The 10,013-nt window shown below is 32.6% G+C and overlaps 1 long non-coding RNA gene across 4 annotated transcripts; it reads right to left on the bottom strand.

Moving 5' to 3' along the window:
• Window positions 1-7,006: 7,006 nt before the first annotated feature.
• Window positions 7,007-9,441, bottom strand: LOC149986481 (uncharacterized). 4 transcript variants are annotated; one of them, XR_016500347.1, is made up of 3 exons: window positions 9,064-9,441; window positions 7,619-7,738; window positions 7,007-7,463 (listed from the first exon to the last, which is right to left on the bottom strand). It is a non-coding gene; the product is annotated as an uncharacterized LOC149986481 (long non-coding RNA). The 4 variants fall into 4 exon arrangements; XR_016500348.1 differs by having other exon boundaries at window positions 7,007-7,460; XR_016500349.1 differs by having other exon boundaries at window positions 7,646-7,738; window positions 9,064-9,440.
• Between the last annotated feature and the right edge of the window lie 572 nt (window positions 9,442-10,013).

Here is a 10,013-nt window from a genome sequence, read left to right as displayed (position 1 = left end):
ATTTTTTTAAGCCATTTTTTATGAAAATAGATGCATCAGACTTTGTTTTGAGTATCGTATTGTAACAAATAGGAACAGATAATAAACTTCATCCAATAGCTTTTCATTCCAAAAAAATTTCAACAGCCAAGATCAACTACGAGATCCACGACAAAGAACTTCTTGCAATCATGGATTCGTTTCAAGAATAGTACTATTATCTAGAAGGTGCTTCTAACTCAGACACAATGTATACAGATCATAAGAACCTTGAATATTTTATATCAGTACGTATTTTGAATCGTCGCCAAGCCCATTAGAATATGTTTTTATCAAGATTCGAATTTAAGATCACTTATCGACTAAAAAAATAAGAAGGTTTGTCAGATACACTCTTTAGATGATCTTACCTTGTACTAAAGAAAGGAGATGCTACTTTCAATCAACAATGGACAATTCTCTTGAAGCCAGAGCATCTTCATTTTCGAGCAATGAAATCAACACTAACTGTTGATTCAACTTTCATTAAGCAAGTTCAGTCAAGTATGTCTTCCAATCCTCTTATTTGTAATATTATGGGAAATCCTTCAAAGTCTCATGATACTTCGAAGTTTGAATTCAAGAAGAATCTATTATATTTTGAGGGACGTCTATATGTTCTAGAAGGTGAAGCTCGATTACGTGTTCTTCAAGCTCATCATGACTTTTCAGCAGCAGGATATTTTGGGTACAATAAAACTTTAGAACTAATATCTAGGGACTTTTGGTGGCCTCAAATGTAAAAAGCAATCAAAGATTTTGTACAATCTTGTGATGTTTGCTTGAGATCAAAAACTCCTTGTCACCAACCTCATAGACTTTTTCAGCCATTATCCATTCTAAAACAACTATGGTCTTTTGTTTCTATGGATTTCATCACTGATCTTCCAATCTCAGGTTCTTATGGCTCTATATTCGTGATAATAGATCGTTTTATCAAGATGGCACATTTTGTACCATGTATAAAATCTAACACAAGTGAAGAAACAACTAAGCTCTTTCTTGACAATATCTATCGCTATTGTAGATTAATCAAAGATATTATATTAGATAGGGGAACTCAATTTGTATCAAGATTTTGATGGACTCTTTTCAAGATTCTAAAAGTGGATATAAAACTATCTTTCGTATTTTATCCTCAAACTGATGGACAAACGGAGCGTGTTAATCAACGAAAGATCAATGCAGATGTCTATTGAAAGAAACAACCACCATTCCACATAGGTGATAAGATATGGTTACTTCATCTTAATATCAAGACCACTCCTCTTTGTGACAAGTTGGACTATCAAAGGCTTGGACTATTTTCTATTTCTGCACAAATCAATCCAATTGCATATCGTTTACACCTACATGAGTCAATAAAAATCCATCTAGTATTCCATGTATCTCTTCTTGAACCATACAAGACAGTGGACATACCAAGAAGAAGACAAGCTCCACCTCCTCCTCTAGAAGTAGATAATAATGAAGAGTTTGAAGTGGAAGAAGTCTTAGATTCAAGGCGCTGCAAAAATAAATTTGAATATCTTGTCCATTGGTGTGCATATGATATTAGTGAATGCATATGGGAGCCACTAAAGAATCTTGCAAATGCAGTAAAGGCGATGGAGGCTTTTTATCAATGACATCTATCAAAATCAAGATGAAAACCTTCCTTATAAAAGAAACAAGATCTAAGCAAGATAACATTCTACTTTCAATCCTTGTTTGTAGCTTCTTTGTAGTTGTGACATTGAAGAGATGGAGAACCAACAATCAATGGATTTGACTCAAGAGCCTTCGTTTGCCGACCTGTGAGATGAGACATTACAATTGTCACAACCTTCAAGACAACGCAATCGAGATGAAGATCTTCAAGAACGACATGTTCTTCCTCAAATAGATGGCGAGATACAATGTGTTTGGTATCACGACCTTGGAAGGAACTCCCGATGTTTGGTGATTTTACTAGAGGTAGGAACAATTCCTGACGGTATTCCAAATGTTTTATTCGAAGGAAGTTATAAAGGCCTCAACAATGATCAAATAACTGGATGGTCTTCCCACCTTGATATGAGATACTACCAATGGTTGAAAGGCACTATCAATTATCTTTGAAGAGAATAAAGTTCAGAGTATGTGGCAAATATAATTCGTCGCATTATAGATTTTCTCAACATATGATGACCGCTCTTTGTGGAACTCATCCCTAGAAGGAGGTGTAATGTCACGAACATATGCATGTAAGCCAATAATTACATGTATAAATAGGTAGAAGTAAATAAAAGTAGGTAAAAATAAATTAATTCTATAATATTTGCTATGAATGCTTCCTAGAAGCTTCATAGATGTTGCTTTGACTTTATAGGTGTCTTTAATTGACTTTTTGGATTAAAAACGTGGTTAATAAGTTGGCCATGTGCCACACATGTTGTTAGCTTGAAGACCAAGCTATCTATATGGCCCACACATAGAAAAACTTGCCTTATAAGTCAAGGCATGTGTCCTACAAAATTAACACATATTAGAGGTCTTATAGAACGTCGCCACGTAGCCCTTAGTTAGATAGTATATATAGAAATAAGAGTAAAGCCTTCTTCACTCTTGTCAACTCCTTTCTTGCTTCCAGTCTAGTTTCAAGGGTCTCTAGTTTTCTTGGCTTTTGGCAATAGCCATTCCAGTTTCTTTCTTAATATACATATCAAGTTATTTCTATTTTGTCATCTTTCTTTGAGAGAAGTCTCACTTATTTATTTATTTTTATCATGTTCTTGTCCTTGACAACTTAAGGTGTATCATCAATTATCAATAAGAAAATTAGAAAATTCTTTTGACATTAGCAGATTTTGCTTATAATACAATGCATTCTTCTACTCAATAAGCACCTTTCTTTGCCAATAGTGGTTATCATCCACAATTGAATACTTTTGACTTTTTAAAAGTTGATAATCCTATAGTGGAAGATTTAACAAATCTTTTGTTAGAGCTACATACAACAATAAAGGTGCAATTAAAGAAAGCTAAAGAATGACAAAAGATTAATTATATTTTTAGTTATACTTTTAGAAAAGTCAAGATTATAAGTAATTCAATTTATTTTTAAGTTATATATTTTTAGCCATGATAAACTTAAAATAATTGGATTAGAAAGAAATTTAATAATATTAAATATTACAAAGCTACTATGTCTATTAGTTGTTATTTCTATAGAAAGAATTTCATGAATAATATTTCTTGAAGACAATAGATAACTATCTATGATTTCTACATGAACAGATTTAGTTTCTTTTTATTAAATATATGCTATGTCTTTTAGTAATTTTTTCATCTAAGAAACATGCTAATACTCTTAAATCTAATAAGATAAAAGCTTTATGATATTTAGATCCTAAAATAAAATTTATTGTAAAACAAGGAGAAGATTTTGAAAAAAAATAAAGCCTTTACTAGGTATGGTATAAGTTTCTAACTACACAATTCCTATTATAACTAGACAAACTTGTCTTTTGACATACTATCTTCTTTGATAGCCATACTCCTCATTTTGTGATTGTATCACTTCTTTAGATAATGTTGAGCAGTTTGTTTAGGTTCTCCATAATATAAGCACAATTCTTTTTAACAATGACGATTTTTTTCTTGTTCAACAAGAAGTTTGAAACATATTGTATCAATTTGCATATCTTCTACTTTTGAATGTATGTGTTAAAAAGACGTTGGCATTATTATTGAATTAAAGTAATGTTGAGGTACAATTATGCAATTCTTAGATGATAATTTAAAAAGTCAATTGTCATACCTTACAGCAAAGTTAATTACTTCATTCAATGTTTGTGAATGAGATAAGTTGAGTATCAATTTTTTTACCTCATATTATAATCTATAGAGAAATTAGCTAACAAGTACAGCATCATCTCACTTGATATTAATTACAAGTTGTCAAAACTATAAAGCATATAATGTTACCAATAAATTGCTTTGTCACAAAATACAAATTTTATTGGTTGCAACACAAATTGTATCATGTTCTCCATACATGGATTGAAACTTTGCCAAAAAAGCCTCTTAATTATTCAATATTAGATCTCAATATTTAAAAAAAGATAAAAACTATAATAATGCAAAATCAAAAAAATGTATACCAATGAATCTAACCTTTGATCATGGACTTGGATAGCTTTGAAGTTGAAGTTCAATTACAAGTTATATTTAATTGATAAATCCTCAAAACTTGAATCTTGTGCTATCAAACTTCTTGAGTAGTACAACCATTAGTTCTCTAACGCTAGAAGAGTGTTCCACGATAGAATAAAAAATATAATTTGGTGCAAATATTGAAGCAGCTCCAATCATCTCTATATCTTTACTTCGTGCCATTTTTATTGCTATTTCTAGTAGTAAATTGCATTGATGCATCACAAGTATTAACTTCCTCAATAATTCTTATATTTATATCATTTCAATCTTCATTTTAAGGAGTTTTGTCATGATAATACTTAAAGAAAGAAAGATGTCTAATATTGCTCATAACAAATAGAAAAAAAGACTTTAAAATAAAGAAAAAATATTAAGGACAATATCAATTTAAAAGAGCATATTCTATAATTCCTAATACACTTAAGTTTTATTAAAAAAAAAGAGATAATCTATTCTTAATTTAAAAAAAAAAAAAAAAAAACAAAGCTTTGATATTGTAAGTATATTCTTATCAATCTATTAAGAATAAAAATTCAATGAAAGAAAATAAACAAACAAAAAAAAATCAAAGAAATATAAAAAAATAAAAATAGAAAATTATGTATAAAAAATATATAAAAAAAAAATGGAATGGCTATTGCCAAAAGACAAGAAAACTAGGGACTCTTGAAACTAAATTAAAAGCAGGAAAAGAGTTGACAAGAATAAAGAAGGCTTCACTCTTACCTATATATATACTATCTACTTAGGATCTATGTGGCAATGTTTTATAGGACCTCCAAAAACGTGTTGACTTTGCATGACACATATCTTAATTTGTAAAGCAAGTTTTTTATATGGGTGCTTTATAGTAAGCTTGTTTTACAAGCTATCAATACATGTGGCATGTGGTTAGCTTGTTGATCAAGTTTTTAATCTACTAATTAATTATAAATACATGTAAATTCAAAATACCATCTAAGAAGCTTCTAGAAAGCTTCTAGGAAGCTTATCTAGAATGTATTATGAAATTAATTTATTTTTATCTACTTCTACTTATTCATATTACTTAGATAATATTTATAGTAGATATATATTTATGACAAATTTATTTATTAAAGCAATAAAATATAATTTTTAGTTCATTGCTTTGTCAAAGTCCTCAAGCATTGATCTTGATGGGATTAAAATAATCAATTATTACACTTTATAAGTTAATTGATAGCTTCATTGAGTATTTGAAGATCAAATAATAATAATAATAATAGGTCTTTTTCATCATCTCTTAATTTCCAATAGAATTGGCTCATAAGAGTTTATTCATTCTAATTGATGTGAAAAGCCAATTGCCTAAAATCAGATGTATAAACTAATACAAAATGTGACTCTTGATGTAATAAATAAATCTTTGTTGTTGTCTATCAAGCCTTATAATATTCTCTAAATGCCTTTGTAAATGCTTCTAAAAAAACTTTGAAATTACTTACGATTAGAGATCTCTTTTCAAATAAAGGAGCAAATCATGATAAGACTTGTTTTGTAAGCAAGATTTAAATTAAATCAATTTGCAACTCTTTTGTTGAATAGCACTCAAATTGTAGAAAAGTTCTCAATTGAATTTGATTAGCAGACCCTTAGAACTTTAAATGTGTGCCATCAAACTTTTTACATGACAAATCCAAGGTTCTTAACTTCATTGAATAGATGAATTTTCTTATTGAAGTATAGGTGCTACCACCTCCTTAGATGTAGAAGCTCAAGAAAGTAATTACATTACAAGTTGATTTGCTCCATGTCTTACATCACCATGAAATCTTACAAAAAATTCTTCACTTTCAGTAGTTCTACAAGTTAAAGTATTTAGTGTCTTCATAATAATAACTAATTTGGACTCAAGAGACTCAGCCATACTAACATCTTCACCTCTAGCCATCTTAAAAGAAGAAAAAAGAATTTCTAAACAATACTAATTTATAAGAGGATATTTTGCAACTTCTAAAGTACTTAAATGCCTTTAAGAAGAGAGATAATCTACTCTTTATTAAGAAGAATCAAGCTTTAGTATGAATAAAAAGATAGTCTCAATAAATTGTCATAGATGCACTATATATAAGACCAAATATGAAGTTGAATCAAAAAAATTCAACATAAAAGCTAATAAGAACTTAATTAAATCAAATGAATATAAAATCAACACCAAGAAAGTTAACTAGATCTCCAAGAGATGTATGTTGAGATTGAGAATCTCCTCTACATCAATTCTAATATATATATCTATATATATATATATTAGGTATTAAAAAGCTTCTTAAAAAGTTTCCATATTACTTAAAGATGAAGCAATTTTAAGAAGCACCTTGAGAAGTTTCTATATTGCTTAAAGAAGAAACAACCTTAAAAAACTTCTTGAGAAATTTCCATGTTACCTGAAGATAGAACAATCCTAAAAAGCTTTTCAAAAAAAAAAATTAATCCTCTTAGAACTTTCTAGAATCTACTAAAATATTTTAAGAACCTTTTAGAACCTTTTAAAAATCTTCTATGAATCTTTTTAGAATCTTTTGAAACCTTTTAAAATCTAATAGAATATTCTAAAAATATTTCTAGAATCTTCTTCTTTGATGTCTGTAGCTTTCACTTCTATTTCTTTTTTATTCACTTTCAGTTTTTTATTTTATTTTATTGATAAATAAGATTTAGAATTATTTAGGAATTCTTGTTGATTCTAATCCCTAAATAATTCTAAATCCATACCTAAGACTTCTTCTACTTCATCCTAAAATTACTTCAATTTCCCTGTAAAACAACAAACCACAACAAAACCAAAAGGTGGTACTAGCACAAGATAAAAATAAAAATAAAAATACATGATGAAAACTCTAAACTAAGTAGGTTCTTCTAAACCTACTCTACTTATTATATGATCGCCCTGGAGCCCTCATTGAGCTTGAAGAAATGCCACGCTGGTCGACTGGTTGTGAGTGGAGTTCTACCACCACAGTCCGCCACCCTTGCCTAATTGCCCAGGTGCTAGACAAGCTGCTCCGCCACCTTGCTTGATCGCTAGGTGCTAGACGATGACTCCAAAACAGGGAAGATGCTGCCAGTGAAGGTCGACCCAACACCAAGCACAATCGCCAATCCTTGGCCGACTACACTCTGATGCAACTCAACTCATGGAGTGCAGAATTTTATCCAAGTCACATGCATACACGCATGGCATTGTTGGAGTTGGATCAACAAGCGCAGCGTCCTTCTGTTCAGGTTTTATAGACTCGGCACATCTGCTGGTCACATTGGGCGTTGGAGAGGAGTCAAAACTCAACTAAATTCCACACGCATCATGAACCACAGGAACACACTACCTAACAATCCTCTCTTCGACACACAATCAATATTGATTTATTTATTTATTTTTCTATCGAGACCGCCGTAAGCGCACCCATGAGGGCAAGGTCTAGCTCCACACAATTTGCTTGTTCGCCCAGTTGTTCGCTTAACCATTGCCGTAGTCCGCTCAACCCATGACACCGCAGCTTAACAAGGATTCCTCCGCTCTTCACTGCAGTGGTCCACCAAAGTAAAGGAAAATGAGTAGCTCAAGATAAATGTAACCATAGCACTCCAGTATATTACCCTTGAACTGGTGACAACGTAATAGCTCAGTCCACAGGCACCAGCCAGAACATTCAGAAGCAGCTCCAAACAGGGGGTATTTCTATTCATTCATATCTGAAACGCACAATTTGCATTCATCTCGATGTCCTAGATTTCTTGCATCGATAGCATTACAGACAAGCTGATGTGAATATAGATGAGCCTACCTCAAAAGCTTTTAAAAAGAACAGAAACAAGGTAGAAACAAAGTCCTTCCAATCACAAGAGTCACATGCCTTACAATCCGACTAAAAAGAGCAACCCAATCTCGATGTTTACAATTGATAGTTCGGCATCGACATCCAAATGTGCATGAACTCGACAAATCAATCTCTGTCACAGCACAGACGCATTCGCTCGAATATCATAATCTACACATCCTAATACTCAGACCAAACCATTTTTTGCGGTATCATCGGTTTGCTTGGTTAACCAACTTGAAATTGCATCAGGTCCGCCAAAAGTTTTTAAAGAAATTGCACAACACTTCAAGGACTTAGTCACAGGTAGGAGGAGGAAAGAAAGATCACGTGGCGCAAAAATACTACTATTGTGTGCTGAAGACGTGGTACTGCGTTCTTATCCCTTGAATTTGCAGTAAGGCAGAATGAACAGACAAAGGAAGTATTGATAAAATCACGTTAGATATGTAGGAAACAAGCATTGAAAAATGATTATAAATTGGATGAAATTTTCAAATCATAATTCCCTAATAAATAACCAGAGTGAAAGAATTCTTATGGCAATAGTAATTTAAATTATTGAGCCATTTCCCAAGCAGATTGCAGCCAACCACGTCATCTCTTATTATATCGGCAGGTTGTCGTTTCTATTCTACCAATTTCAACTGTTCGATTTTGAAGTAAGCGATCAATCTTTTATTCAGTTTAATCCTGACGATGTACTGAGGGGATTCGGCTAAGGATCAGTGTCGGTATTATCATTCACAACACTGTGCCTGACAATCATCGCCCAGAGCACCTACGCATGGAATGTTTACGTGTACAAGCCAACGGACCAATATTTCTATTAACAAATCCCATGAAAAGTAAGCAGAGAAGTAGAATTTGAGAAAAATATTTCCTCCAATTCTCAAAAGAATGATGCATAAAGTAAGCTATTTCAAAATTACAACAAGATGAACAGAGCTTATTGCATGAAAGGCTTTGACTCAGCCTATCAAAAGATTAATATATCAAATTTAATACGAAGAAAATTGAAATAGCTTACTGTAGGGCTGATTTATTCGACAAGACACGGCAGCACGTCATGCACGTAAAAGCAAAATCTCTGCTCCTTAGAGCATCTTAATAGCGCTATCGAGTGTGAAAGACGGGGAAGGTTGGTGTTGAAGGTCGAGACTCCAGAGGATTCCGAAACTTATCCCGCAAGCTCTTGTCTCCAAATATGTAACGAAGAATCAATGTCCAGTGAATAATGTCACGAACACAATAGCAGTCAGCAGGCGGAGAACGACAGGTGAATCAAAGCAGTTTGGTGCCAGATTTTCTTGGCACAGGCGATTTGACGCAAGAACGATGGGAATGAAATCAGGGAGAGAAAGAAAGAAAGGGACGGAAGAGGAGGCGAAGAAGAGCGAGAGAAAGTCGGCAAGAGAAACTTCGGTTGGAGCAGAGCTCTGGAAGTTGGTCCCTCCCGCGAAGCCTGACCAGGGCGGGAGCAAGCCACCCACTCACTGCGTGCCACGTAGACAGAAGAAATGCTCTGTTCACACTTCCAGATACCTCCTTGGCAGAATTTCTGCTCTCCAGCTGTACAAACAGTTCATAGTTGTTCGTCAATAATCACACTATACTTTATAAAATAACTAAGCAAAATTGGTGTAAATTTTTGAGGGCACATTAATTTAGTGGGAGTTTTGTGCCATCTCATCTTCATCTCTCTATAAGAGAAACCAGAATGGTATGAAATCTTGTCAATCGTTTGTAAAACATGCAATCTAAAGGATGAAATAAGAAGAAGAAGAAGAAGAAGATGAGTAAACATATATATATATACATACATATATATATATATATATATATATATTTACTGAAGTAAATGAATCTTTAACTCTCAATGCTCAGAATGACTTTGGTTTCTTGATGAGCTTCACTTCTCCTTCGTATGTTTGCAAATCTTTGGTATTCAATGTATGGAAATTTGCTATGACCTCTTGA

This window comes from Physcomitrium patens, chromosome 23, assembly GCF_059467195.1.
Source record: "Physcomitrium patens ecotype Gransden chromosome 23, ASM5946719v1, whole genome shotgun sequence".
Classification (NCBI taxonomy): Eukaryota; Viridiplantae; Streptophyta; class Bryopsida; order Funariales; family Funariaceae; genus Physcomitrium; species Physcomitrium patens.
Note: the sequence above shows the minus strand (reverse complement) of the source record. Positions and strands in the feature narration are given on the sequence as shown.